At 44.7% G+C, this 13,394-nt stretch overlaps 1 protein-coding gene across 10 annotated transcripts in view; it reads right to left on the bottom strand.

Annotated features, from left to right (window-relative positions):
* LOC106043489 (uncharacterized) overlaps window positions 1-13,394 on the bottom strand; it is a 138,793-nt gene that overhangs the window by 28,831 nt on the left and 96,568 nt on the right. For 7 of the 10 annotated variants that reach the window (XM_066978089.1, XM_066978091.1, XM_066978090.1 and 4 more), the window contains 2 exons: window positions 12,966-13,012; window positions 6,728-6,790 (listed from right to left, as the gene is read on the bottom strand). The gene's annotated coding sequence lies outside the window, so the exon portion shown is untranslated. Of the gene's footprint in view, window positions 1-2,436; window positions 3,290-6,727; window positions 6,791-12,791; window positions 12,864-12,965; window positions 13,013-13,394 lie in introns of those variants that run through there. The other 3 variants (XM_066978097.1, XM_066978088.1, XM_066978096.1) reach the window with 3 other exon arrangements.

Genomic DNA, 13,394 nt, shown 5'->3' with positions numbered 1-13,394 from the left:
AGCGAGAAATTATCTGGAGAAGATAATTTCAGAGAAACAGATGATTCATCTTTTTCTACTGGCTCTACAACCCCTGGCATTGCTGAAGCAACAGCCAGCGGCAGAGCATCTTCCAGCTGCGGCAGGCTTCAGCAGAGCTAAGGGAAGAGCTCTCACAGGGCTCTTCCAGCCAGGGTGCGAGGGTGCGTTAGGTCTGACACAAATCTTAGCTCATATATCTAATCAACATATTATGCATTTCGGCTAGCAACCGGGGCTGCTAAGATAACCCTAGACCACTGGCTTTAGCTCAATTGAAAATATTCTGCTCCCTCTGAAATAACAGCCACAGGCACTGTACCTTTATATACACACGTAGAGACTACCAGTGAACAAAGCCACCAAACCCGAGGAGACAGAGAGCTGCTATAAGCAAAACCCCCTCGTTATTTAAAACTCTATTTTCTGCTCAACTCGTAGCAACTGCGGTGCTCCTTGTGCACATCTACATTTGGTGCACAGATTTTAAGCTCAGACAGAAGTATTACACACCTGCTGATCCTCACAGCAGCTAACTTGAACCATGACTGCTGGCTACACCTCATTTTACTCCTGGTCCTGAGTTCTGCTTGGGTTTAGTCACAATACTGCGGTCAAGTAAATCAAAAAACAATCCCCCAGATACTTAAATTTATTTGGGGAATCTTAATTTGGCTAGAAAATTGATGTTGAAAATCAAGAACCTGAGTAAAAACCTTTTGCAAAACACATGTACAAGTGCCAGGAAAGAAGCTCTAGTGCTTGACATTAAAACAACTCAGGCAACGCAGTGATATTTTCTAGAAAAAGCCTTTGCACAACAGCCTCCATGAGAAAGCCAGCCTCTGTCAGTAGGTGCTGCATGTACAGAGCAGATTAAACACACAGCGACAGTGCTGAGCTTTGGGAAGGTTTTTCTAGAGACGAGAAGGCCGTGCTGTTTGGTGACCCTGGATTTGAACTAGGTAAACTCTACTAAAATTAAAAAAATAATGTAACAAACAAACAAAAAATCAGACACAGAAGTCCCAGTCCAATCCCACTGTCCCCCTGACTGTCCATCTCAGGTGTCCATGGGCTCCTTGGCAAGGAGGCCAACCTAAATTTCAAACAGAAACTTGCCTCTCATTAAGTTAGTCTAGTGATGGTTATAGGGAGTCATATTTGTTCTTCAAAGATCTACTTTGCTCCTATTTTCCAAGCTCATGTCTGCTTCAGTAGGGCTGAAAGACAGTGTTACCCCCGAATCCAGCTGAAGGCAAAGCAAATTCCATTTCTCTTCTCGCTTCCCTTATTTAAAAAAAAAAAAAAAAGTCCACGAGAGGAGCATGGCAGTGAATATTATTTATGGAGCACCTAATAAAAATGCTTTGGGGAAATAATTACTGGAAACATCTGACTGTGTGACTGTAAATGCCTAGGCCCCAGTGCGCTGATTTAATGGACCACTGCTTTACTCTGTTATGCCTCGTGCTACCGACATCAAGCCCCCTGCCCTCCTGTTAAACTGCCTGCATCGCTGCTAGACCGGGACTTGGTTCTGCGAGGTTTATGGCAGCTTTCCAGAGAGCCATAATGTCGGCAGGGTGACTCCCTGTTCACAGCAAGGCCTCGGGCCAGCCCCACGAGGGAAAACGGGCTCGGCGGCTGGACGAGGCTTCGTGAGGGAATCGGAGTGGAAACCTGAAGGTTTTGTGGTTCTGGGACTGAGCAATGTTTAATAGCCAGACGCCAGGTGCTTTTAGGTATTTCTGACTGACATGGGTTGGATATGAACTCTTCCCTCTTTTTTCTATCCATTTATCATCCACAAACCACCAAACTGTTATTTTTATCGCTTTCTTTTCTTTTCCTTCTTTTTTTTTTATACCCTCTTATGACCTTCTGAACCCAGTGGCACAAACCCAGGCAGCCTCCCTGCACCAAGGGTACTTCTTACCCAGAAGACTTAACTAATTCTCATCAGCTTTTTTGCGAATAGATGCAAAAATTTTAAAATTCACAAACACCTTGTAAGTGATATGGAAAACACAAGGATTTGAAGTTCCTGCTTTCATTTGCAAAAACAGTCCTGAAGAAAGACCGGAGGGCTATTATTTAACTGCTGCTGCTGAGTTGCTATATGAAGAGGAAAAAGCAAAAGGCATCTCACTGCTACACTGACAGCAACAACAAAATCATACCCGCTCTTTCTGAACCCAGCAGTCAGAATGCTTTTTATTTTTTTATTTTTTTATTTTTTTATTGCTGGTTTTAATGTAATATTTAAGTTGGAACTAAAACAGACCATGGAACATTAAATCACCACCAAATGCAAATTTACCTATGTATCTGAACTAAATTTTCTCCTACATTTACAAAGCAAAATTCTGCCATTTGAACTGTGAGCTCCCATTGCGTTTAATGGGAGGGAGCAAACTCTAGACATTACTTGGAATATACATGCACTTATCTTGTTGTTACAGGTCTCCCTCGCAGAACTAAAAGAGAGCTTTAGTATCAGACAGTATCTCTCTGGGGTCATACCCAATGAACAGTGTTTTTTGAAAGGATTATTTCAAAGGAACTCTGAGAAAGAATCTAATGACTTGCAAGCTACAGAACTGCAGCATGGGAGGAAGCAGATAATGGAATATGACAGCAATGCATTTTTCATAAATCCAGTGATTTCTATCGTAACGAGAAACCCATCTATAATTCGGAGAACTTCTCCCCCCCAAAAGGAAACCTACACTGTTGCAGAAAGTGCACTGAAGTACAAAATGAAACAATAATGATGATGATGTTACTGATGAGTCCCACAGCTCTGTTTTCCCTCCCGTCTCACTACGGTTTCAGGCGTGATTCAAGAGAAGCAGCTCCAATCCCTCTCTGCCTCAGCATCACTAACCAGGGAAGCTCACAGGCATACATCAGAGACCTCATGATAGATGCGAAACCCTAGAGAAGAGGCTGTTCTTTATCTGCTGGAAGTTAAGGCCTGCATCTGCTCTCAATTAGCAGGCAATTAGGGGAGTTGAAAACAAACCTGTTTACATTGGCTATGAAGTCTAAAATAATTTGTGAGATGTCAGGACAGGATATTAAGATGTTAATGATCTTGTTTCCTTACTTTTTTGCATGCAGTGTAGTATCGCATCTTCCTTTCACAGCTCCATGTTCAATGACAGATTGATTGACTTCTGGCAGGGTAGGAAACCACCAGAGATGGTTGGGATGGGAGAAGTTATCTGGTGAATAGTATGTACTGGGGACCTGACGATAAGGAGTTCTTTGCAAAAAAAAAAAAAAAGGAAAAAAAAAAAAAGAAAGGTTGCCGTTCATTTTTAATTGTGAAGTAATGTCAGGTCATGCATTACAGCGGTCAGAGGTTTCAACCACAATTCCCATAGTAAAGGCCTGGTGTGCAACCTCCTGCAAAAGTCAGAAACAGCGACTGAATGAATCCAAAAACAACTGTTGGCAGACTTTGCTGCACTTGCTCTGGCTGGACTGGTTCTGACCCCAGTTCTTCCTCCACAAAGTCCAGCCTAGGCCAGCGACTGCAGTACAAGAGTATTGGTGATAGGAGGACGGTTGGACTAGATGACCTTGTAGGTCCTTTCCAACCTTGTGTTTCTATGATTCTATGATTCTAAGAGGCTGTTTGCTCCCCCAGGACTCACCCTGAATTAAACGTCTGTGGAAGACCATGACCTATAAACTCCAGATTAGGATCTGGGAGAAGATCCTGCTTATTTCAGTGCTGCTTCTTTCCAAATATCTGTCTACAGCACTAGCTCTTTCAGATGGAAATTTTCACCATTGACCACCCAATTCAGAGGTCTGTTAGGGCGAGGTTGCTGAGGGCTCAACTAATGCCTGCCGCTTTTGCTTGGGTCACTGCTGATCAGTCACATAAAAAGGCTTTGCAGAAACATAGCCTTCCTTGAGCAGGAATTGATGAGTGGCATTGATACCCTTTACTTCTGAAATCACTGAACTGGATTCCTTTAGCACAATACAGAAGAAGAATGGTGGAATGGATCTGAAAAGCACCTGCCTGGAACACACTTTTTATACTTATTTAATAGAGCAGGCTAACTGTCCTGGTGACTGCCCAGGTTAATTCTGTCCAACACAGTGGGGTAGCTATCATGCTGCCCTCAGATGATACAGTCATCACATTTTACCTTTAACCCTGGTAACTAAACAAAAAAATTGTTTTAGTACAAAAATCTACTCCAAGTTGACAAATTTACATTTTTACTACTCTAACTCATCAACAAAGCTACCATAATTATTTATGTCATGCAAAAATAGGCCTAAATTCACCTCTGCCCTCCGCATTTCAAAATCCAGTGAACAAGAAGTGCACCACAGGTGCCACTGTGCCCTCTTGTGTTCTCCTCTGGGCCATCTCCTCTTGTCTTTTTTTTTCCACCACACTCTGTGGATCCAGCTCTAATAAGAGCCAGGTGTTCAATCCCCCGGGCTACAAAATAGCTTTAATTATAATATTAATAGCATTCTGCTAAATCAGAAAAAAAAAAATACAACAAATAGGTCAGTATTTGTGGTTACATTTTTCAATGTCCTGGCGTTTGTTTTCTTTCCAATTTTATGTTTCTCACTGGCATTTATAATGCCTAAGAGACATTCCAGAGGCCAAAATACAGGCGATCTGATCTTTGCATGATATTCCTGACTTTCCACAAAAAGAAACACTAGGAGATCGCATCTACATTATACCAGTCCCAGAGGTATACCCTTGAGTCTTGACCTCCTTTGATGAAAAGCAGAAGAGCTCAGTATTATTAGTATTTATTGTTATTATCTTAATTGCTACTATTATTAAGCAGCCCATGAAATAGATTAATATAAATAACACAAACACAGACATTTGAAACACAAATTCAAGCACAAAGACAAGACACCCCCTATTTACCAAATATTAAGCCAAATTAATTTAATACTTTCCATTAATAACTCTTGCAAATGCATGCTGTATGAGTCAGTCAATAGTAAAGGTTAGGATGAATGTGTATAGTACAGGAATGCCAGCTAGTCCCCTTTATGGATACCTATTTAAAAGATTTTAAACAAAAAAAAGGCATTATAACGGCCCCATAACTTAGTTTCTGGCAGTAACATTCAGATCGAGTTTGTTCAGTTCAGAAGTCAAACAAAACCAAAAACAAACAAGCAAAAAAAACAGAAAGTGACAGCAAATCCTAGATGTGCTCCGAGCCCGGCCACTTTGTTGATACCACTCGATGCAGCGAGCTCAACCCATTCACTCCTAGCTCTATTGACTCCTCACAGCTGAGAGTAGTAAAACATGTTTTTGTCAGTAAATTAGACTCCTGTGACTCAGACATTGACACACAGGGTGCAGTCACCGTGTGTACAGTAACATGGTGCCATATTTAGAGTTTCTAACCATAACCACACTTGCAAAAAAACTGCATTAGATCAGCAGGCAGTTTCCCGGACTCCCACTCCTTGTTTCTGCCTTCAGGAATCCAGATTATTTGTCTTGTACCATATAAAGTTGCTTAGGAGATAAAACAGTACGAAGGAAAAACAGAGGGGCCTAACAATTAGCTGTAATCTGTTCTAGCTTGAATAGATAATGTTATAGTGGAAAATAGCAGATTGGGGGGGGAGGGGGGGGGGGAGAAGCAGCAAATAGAAACCTAACATGAAAACAAATCTTTTCCCCTACTTTTTATATTTTAAAATTTTTAAGTCATTATCAGTAGCAGGTAATAAATTTACAGCTTTGGCCAATCGTCATTAATTTCGTATTTCTTCGTACAGGCTGCTGTGAACATCAGCAGAGCCAAAGCAGCAAGATCTACCGAGTGTTGGAGGTCAGTGCTGTGCGACTCCTGCTGCAGTGAGCAGCCACCCAGAGGGAACATTTCAGCTGTCTTCTCCCTCAAGAGCAGGTTTGGTGCTTTGTAAAGGCACCACATATTTATTTATTGAGAGAGTGAGTGCAGGTATTGCTAGTAGATGAAGAAAGCTGAGAGATGCACACAATTGCACAGGATGTTTTGGGATTAGAGGGGATCAGAAGCTCATGCTTTCATTGCAAGAGAGACTGTTTAGCAGTGAGGGCAGCCAAGATCAAAGATACCTGTCCTGGGAAAGGAATCAGATAAACATCATGAGCTAGGGAAGATGACAAGCACAGGAAAAGGGGATCGGGGACCTATCAGATAACTCTGACCTAGGTCCCAGCACATCTACTGCTTGCTAAAGAAAAGGAGTCAGCCCTATACAGGTGTATTTATTATTTTGTCTACACTTGTTTCTTTCCCATGCTGTGTAAGGGAGAATCATTTTAGCACCGTAGGCAACACCTGCATGCACACTGCTCTCAAAACAAGTGTCCAAGGAATTACAGGGTGAGCAGGGAGCGCCTGTGGGGTTGCGAATCTACGAAAACTCCTGGATGTCAAGTCCAAAAGGTCATGGTTGGTCCTGTGGTTTTAGGGCAGCTGCACCACAAAGCTTTGCTGCCTCAAGTACGCTACCGGGCACCAAAGGAGGAAGCATCCCAGCAGACAGGATTCTTTTAGTGAAAACACAGAAAGAAAACAAAGGGCAACAGGGGAGGGAGAAAAAAAAAAAAAAAGGAATCAACTATTTCCCTGATCAGTTTTGTTTAAGTGTTGAACTCTAAAAAGCCCTCTTACAATAGCACCAACGTGCTACTGACCTGGTTCCTTTGGATGCCTTATCAGGGCAGGGAAACTGTGGAGTCCAGGTATCCAGGACACATCTGAAAAAGAAATCAGAGCTGAGAAAATTAAGACCCTTCGCAATATTGCAATTTTGCAGTGGACCCCAGGAAGTCCCTTAGGTTAGCTCCCTCTACTTAGCATATGTTTCTCTATTGCAAAAGTCTCAGCATCACTCCTGCTCCATTTTTTGCCTCTCAGGAGGCTGGCAGCAGCGGAAGGGGGGGGCTGGCCAGCTCTGCCATCACTGTTTATTTTCTGGGAAGTCAGACTTGGTCAAGAGGAATGAATCTTGTGTTCATTTTAAGAAAGTTTATATTTGACTCTGGTAGGGCTGGGGAGGAGGTGAATGATAGGAAGGAGAAGGAAGGATCAGAGACCTTGTGGGGCTGCCCCCAAACACCACAGGCAGCCTTCTCCCTGTTCCCAAGGCAGCCAGATGAAGCAAAGCACCACAATCAAACACCCCTGATTTATTTTTTTTCTTCAAAGCTCAGAGACTGCTGTAAATCTAAATCCATATCTTACCCCATAGCTGACCTTGTGGCCCATGAAAAAATGTAAACTAAATTTCCTACTTTTAAAACTCAACTTCTAAACGTCAGAACACTTTGCAGCACAATCTGGCGCATCCTGAAGCAAAGGTCTCTATTTCCTATCCATAATTTTGGGGGTCCCCAAAAGTCTCGTCTGGCATTGCTGCCCTGCAAGAGAGAGTAAGGGGATGCTTCACTTCGTGCAGTAACTGGAGCCATTCTGCTGGCACAAGGTACAGAGCTAGAAGGGAAGAACGGAGCTGAGCCAGCCCAGAGTCTCACCCCAGCTTTGCACAGTTACACAAAGCGCTTCTAATCTGCTTGGGCCACATCCCAGCAGCAGGACAGGGGAAATGGTTGCAGAGCAGACATGACATTATTCCCTCTCCTGTAACTGTGCACAGGGAGTGTAAGCAATACGGCCCTGGCGGCACGCAGAGGAAGCAGTAAATGGAGGTGCTCCGTGCAGACTCTGTGTTCCCCCACGCAGTGTAAGCCAAAACCAGTCCCTGCAATTCAGTGCAATAATATAGAAAGCTTGCTGGCTTCTTCTCCCATCTGTCTCCTGTGGGTATAGACTCCTGGCCTCTGAGGAAACCAAGAATGCCATCCTTCTAGATTTATAATCACAGAGATTTAGAAAATACTGTGTTGTTTTTAGATGCCTTGAAGTGAAAGGGAAAAATAAATAAATAAACTATGTGGGCGTTGCCACTGGGAAAAAAAAATATATATATATATGTCTGATCTCAATCAACCAACCACATTTACTACTCTGCAGCCATGGCCAGGCTTACTAAATAAACCACCACTGTCATCCCTTCATTCTTTTCAATACTTCTTAGGGGCATCCATCTTCCTTAACACAGCGTCCCTGATTTCAAAAGCCAGACGCAAATTAATTCCGGGAATCCTACGGTGGGGAGACATTAAAGCCCATTTAGAGGTTTCTGTGGAAGCCTCTCTCCATGCTTATTTGAGTCAACTCAGACTTGGAGTGGAGCAGGCTGGAGCCAGCCTGGAGGAGCTGGAGGTTATAGGTCTGCGGCGGACTGCAGGGACATGCTGGGCCGGGCTTATGCAATAACCGAGGGTTTTGTTTTCTGTGGTAGGGTGTCGGTGGTGCGTGCATGGGAGGAGGGGACAGGGCAGAGCTCTGTTTTAGGGAACTAAATTAAGTATCTCTTTTATTTTTCTTTTAACTCCTTCAGCCTTACTCAAGGCATTAAATCTCATAGGTTTCATTTCCAGAGACCAGCTGCCTTCAAGATTTCCTCTACAGCTCCCCTAGCCTAGGAAATACAAGGGTGGGAAAAAAGGAGGGGGAGCACAGCCACGATATTCAGAAGAAATGTGACTAACATCTCCCAGGGCCCGAAGGAGGAGGGAGGCTGGCTACAGGTTTGGGGGTTTAAGTTACTGCTCTGGGTTAGGTGTTAAGTAGCATCTCTCCCTCCAACATGTAAACATTTACACTGCTAAGTGCCTCGCTTGCTCTGTTTTCTAACGGAGGCTTTAAGACACTGGAAGAGCTGAGATGACAGCAGCCTGCCTCCTGGCTCCCCTGGCCCAGGGGGGGTCCCTGGGTCAGCCACCACAGCTGCAGCATCACGGCATCCCGGCCACACTCTTAGCTGCTGGCATCAGCACAGAGCATGACTGAACATTGTGTTTTCTCTAGCTCATAAAATTCACGCAATTTGTCAATAAGCCCTCATATTTTTATATTAATTTTGCAGGGATTTTTTTTTTTTCCGGGTATTGTCAAACATCGCTTCAGACAATCCGGCGATAAAATAAACATTTCCTGAAGATACATTTCCTTCCTTTGTGCTTCAGAAGAGGAAAAACACCTTGTCCTAAGCGGATGTGCTGAAAGGTTTGGGTTCTTTCAGAGAACTGGCCGTCGTTCGGAGCTAAGCTCGCTCCTACCTGCCTTTGGGAGCGTGCCGGGCGCTGTGCTCCCCCCAAGGTGCTGAGCGGTCCCAGCCAGCAGCTGCCTCCAACCCCCTGCACATCAGCCTTCTCTGGCCGCATCCACACCCACATCTGCAGCTGCAGTTGGTGACTATCCCCCACGTTCAGCAACGGCCAAACCAAAAAGTCAGCTCTGCTTACTCCCCGGTCTTCGGGAAGTGTTTGATCTAGCCACTAATACTAGGATTATATTGGTTTGAGAAGCACAAGCTGAAGCCAAAGTGGTCATTGGACACTCAGGGAAAATAACCAGTGATAAGAAGATAAGAAAACAAGTTGCTATACTGCATCCAGCATCCTTCTCTTACTGATAGCCGGGGATTTGGAGGAAGGTGGAGAAAATTCCCCAGGTGTTCAGGCATTGGGAGTGACCAGGAAGGGAGCCTTCTCCAGTCACCTGGGGCAGCCAGCCCAATGGCAGAAACACCGAGGAAAGGACCAGTTATGTTCTGGGGGACTGGTTCTTACCAGCACTTCCACACCCCATCGGTTATCTGAGATTTCTGCTTCACAGGATTTTGCAAAGTGAGACTGCGAAGCCAGTGAAACCTGCCGGTGTTTTCGGTATGGACGGTATCAGAACAGGCACTTCTCACAAGCAGAGATGGACAAAAGAGTATTGCCAAGACCTCCTTGATTCAGACAGTTCATTCAGTAGTTTTTAAAGCTCTGTTAAAAAGTTTTTCTTTGTGTTGTTCACAGGACAAGACTTGTTCTTGCCTATTTTACAAGCCAGTGGCAAATCCACTTCAGTGGGCTATGCCTCAGTTTCCTAACTACACCGTGAGAACAAAGTATCCTCCTTACAAACTGGGGCTAAATGGTTTCTGGCCATAACAGACATGAGCTACTGTTAGAAAACGGCCTTACAGCCAGTGTCTATAAATGCTTGAGAAGACAGGATCAAAAGCAGCAATTCAGGGAACAGAAACTAAACGCAAAGGAATAGAAACTAAATTCCTTGAAAGATCTATAAGAAAAAAACACAACAGACACATTAATTATTTAACAAAACTCAGATGTCCATTAATGGCTACTTAGACAGCGTTTTGGCAGGATATCTTAGCTGCTGTATCGCTATTGTATCCCTGTAACTGCACATTTTGCTTCAGCTCGCCCGTGAGCCATTTCTCTTGCTCCTGTCAATGAGGGTGAGACTCCGCAGCTCCCCGGCTCATTACGAGAGGTCTCTATTACCATACCCACTCCTAAAGCCAGCACCCAAAAAGCCTTCCATGGACCGCTGAACAGCAAAATGAAGTCATCAACTCTAGGGAAAAAGAAGCTGTGACAGATTTTTATTTTTTTTTCCATCTGTAAATCAGTGAAGCCTCATTTTACTAAAATAAAGGACCAGATTCTCATCTACATCAGCCAACAAAGCTTCGTAAAGTGACTGAGATCAGAATCTGGCCGATCAAAATAGACAGCTTGGAGAAATCATATTTAGTGCTCTTGGGTGCCGCCTGCAGGTTTTGGAACTGCAGTTTACTAATAACTATTCCAAAACAATGCTGAGTACAGTCATTTGTAGAATAAAAAAAAAAGACTAATTACACTAAAATTCCTAGAGAAATCAAAGAGTGAAAATAAGACTTTTTTTTATTTGTTTTTGAGTAAACAGAAGTCGAGATGTGCCCTTTTAGTGATGATTTAAATCTGGAAGGTAAAATTTAAAAAACAAGTCAGAGGGCCATAAACTCTGGCAGATCAACCTGGGAGGAAACAGGCCCAGGAATTTTCCCAGATGTTGCTCTCTCTAACACAACACTGTGCCTTGACGAGACCTCACGGACCTTTCGCCACATAAATACTTTTGAGGATCCTCATTCCAGCCCTGAAGTTGGACCACATATGGAGATGTACAAAGTTGCTGTTATTTTCAAGCAAATGCACCTCTTTTTTCCCCCCACTCATTTTGGCAATACTCCATCATGCTTTTTACTTTCCAGAGGCTCTGGGCTCAGTGTCTGGAGACAACCTCCTCAGAGGTGTGATAACAGATGCAGTTGACCTCAGCCCATCGCTCCAGCCTATCCAGATCCTCCTGCAGAGCCTTCCTGCCCTCGAGCAGATCGACACACGTACTTAGCAGATGACACCAAGCTAAGTGCGTGTGTCGATCTGCTCGAGGGCAGGAAGGCTCTGCAGGAGGATCTGGATAGGCTGGAGCGATGGGCTGAGGTCAACTGCATGAAGTTCAACAAGGCCAAGTGCCGGGTCCTGCACCTGGGCTGCAACAACCCCAAGCAGAGCTACAGGCTGGGAGATGAGTGGCTGGAAAGCTGCCTGGCCGAGAAGGACCTGGGAGTATTGGTGGATAGTCGGCTGAATATGAGCCAGCAGTGTGCTCAGGTGGCCAAGAAGGCCAACGGCATCCTGGCCTGTATAAGAAGCAGTGTGGCCAGCAGGTCGAGGGAAGTGATTGTGCCCCTGTACTCGGCTCTGGTGAGGCCGCACCTCGAGTACTGTGTTCAGTTTTGGGCCCCTCGCTACAGGAAGGACATGGACGTGCTCGAGCGAGTCCAGAGAAGGGCGACCAAGCTGGTGAGGGGTCTGGAGAACAAGTCTTACGAGGAGCGGCTGAGGGAGCTGGGCTTGTTCAGCCTGGAGAAGAGGAGGCTCAGGGGCGACCTCATCGCTCTCTATAGGTACCTTAAAGGAGGCTGTAGAGAGGTGGGGGTTGGTCTATTCTCCCACGTGCCTAGTGACAGGACGAGGGGGAATGGGCTAAAGTTGCGACAGGGGAGTTTTAGGTTGGATGTTAGGAAGTACTTCTTTACCGAAAGGGTTATTAAGCATTGGAACAGGCTGCCCAGGGAGGTGGTGGAGTCACCATCTCTGGAGGTCTTTAAAAGACGTTTAGATGTAGAGCTTAGGGATATGGTTTAGTGGAGTACTTAGTGTTAGGTCGGAGGTTGGACTCGATGATCTTGAGGTCTCTTCCAACCTAGAGAAATCTGTGAATCTGTGAATCTGTGAATAACAGAGCAAGATGACAACGTGCCACCTGGAGGTAGGGGCAAAGCCTTGCTGGAGCTACCTGCCCATGACAGACATCTCCCTTGGAGGTCTCCCATTACTTGTGCCTTCCCGTCCCTCTTTGTTCTCCAACCTTGGGATGGTTTCCCAAAGGGCTCTGCATTTGTTCTGGCAGCAATCCCTATTTTGCTTCCTCACAGTCCCCTGGGTCTGAGGCTGCTGCTGTCTCCCCTTCTGCTCCTGGTCCCACCGCTTCCTCCCCGTGTCCTGTGCTGGAAGTACAGCTCAGCTCCTACTGACCCAGTTACAAAAACACAGGTTATTTGTTTACGGAGCACATTACACACTCAGAGACACGGCCGAAAACAGCTTAAAGGGGATGTGGGGGCCTCCTAGGTTAAGTAAAAGTCACTGCTGATAGGCAGCTCGCTTGGACGGCCTGAGCCCTGCTATGGACGAGGGACTTGCCCTGTGCATGTCCCTGCTGGGCTGGAGGCAGCGACAGCACCTCCTGCACCCAAACGTCACCTGGCACAGGGGAACCCACCTGGGGATGGAGGAGGGGGGCACAGAGGGCACCTGAGTCCTCTGCAGGCCTGCACGGTCCTCATCTTCAGTTCTGAAGGAGGTGTTAAGGGCAAGGCAAAACAAGAGGGGGAAGGAGCTTGAACAATTTCAAGCTCAATTCCCATTTTTTCAATGGAAAAATTAAGTAACTTACCTTTTCTGATGATCTTAGACCTGGCATTGCATCCGGGCTGTATTGACCTGTGACATCATTAAAATTTACCTTTTAAAATCCTTTCTATTTGCTTTATGGAGAAAGAAGACAGTTGGCCCACCCTCCAGGCAATGCATATTCTGTTCTGTAAAGAATCTCAGAGTAGTAGACATTTTTTCAAAATGTTTCCGAAGTGTTTTTCAGGTTTTTACCAATCGAATTGGAAACACTGATTTGGTTTTAAAATGAATAGAATCATAATAAAGAAGTCTGAAAGTTACTGTATGACTGTTTAAAAAATAAATAAATCTTTTCTTGTCTAAATATAGAAGAAAAAGGAAAAGAACAAAAGAAGGGAACAAGAGGAAAAATCTACCTGAAATAAAGACCTGGTATGTATCAAAAAAGACCGTATTCATTCGCAATCTT

The sequence above is a fragment of the Anser cygnoides genome, chromosome 16 (assembly GCF_040182565.1).
Source record: "Anser cygnoides isolate HZ-2024a breed goose chromosome 16, Taihu_goose_T2T_genome, whole genome shotgun sequence".
Classification (NCBI taxonomy): Eukaryota; Metazoa; Chordata; class Aves; order Anseriformes; family Anatidae; genus Anser; species Anser cygnoides.
The sequence above is the reverse complement of the archived record's forward strand: the minus strand, read 5'-3'. Positions and strand labels throughout refer to the sequence as shown.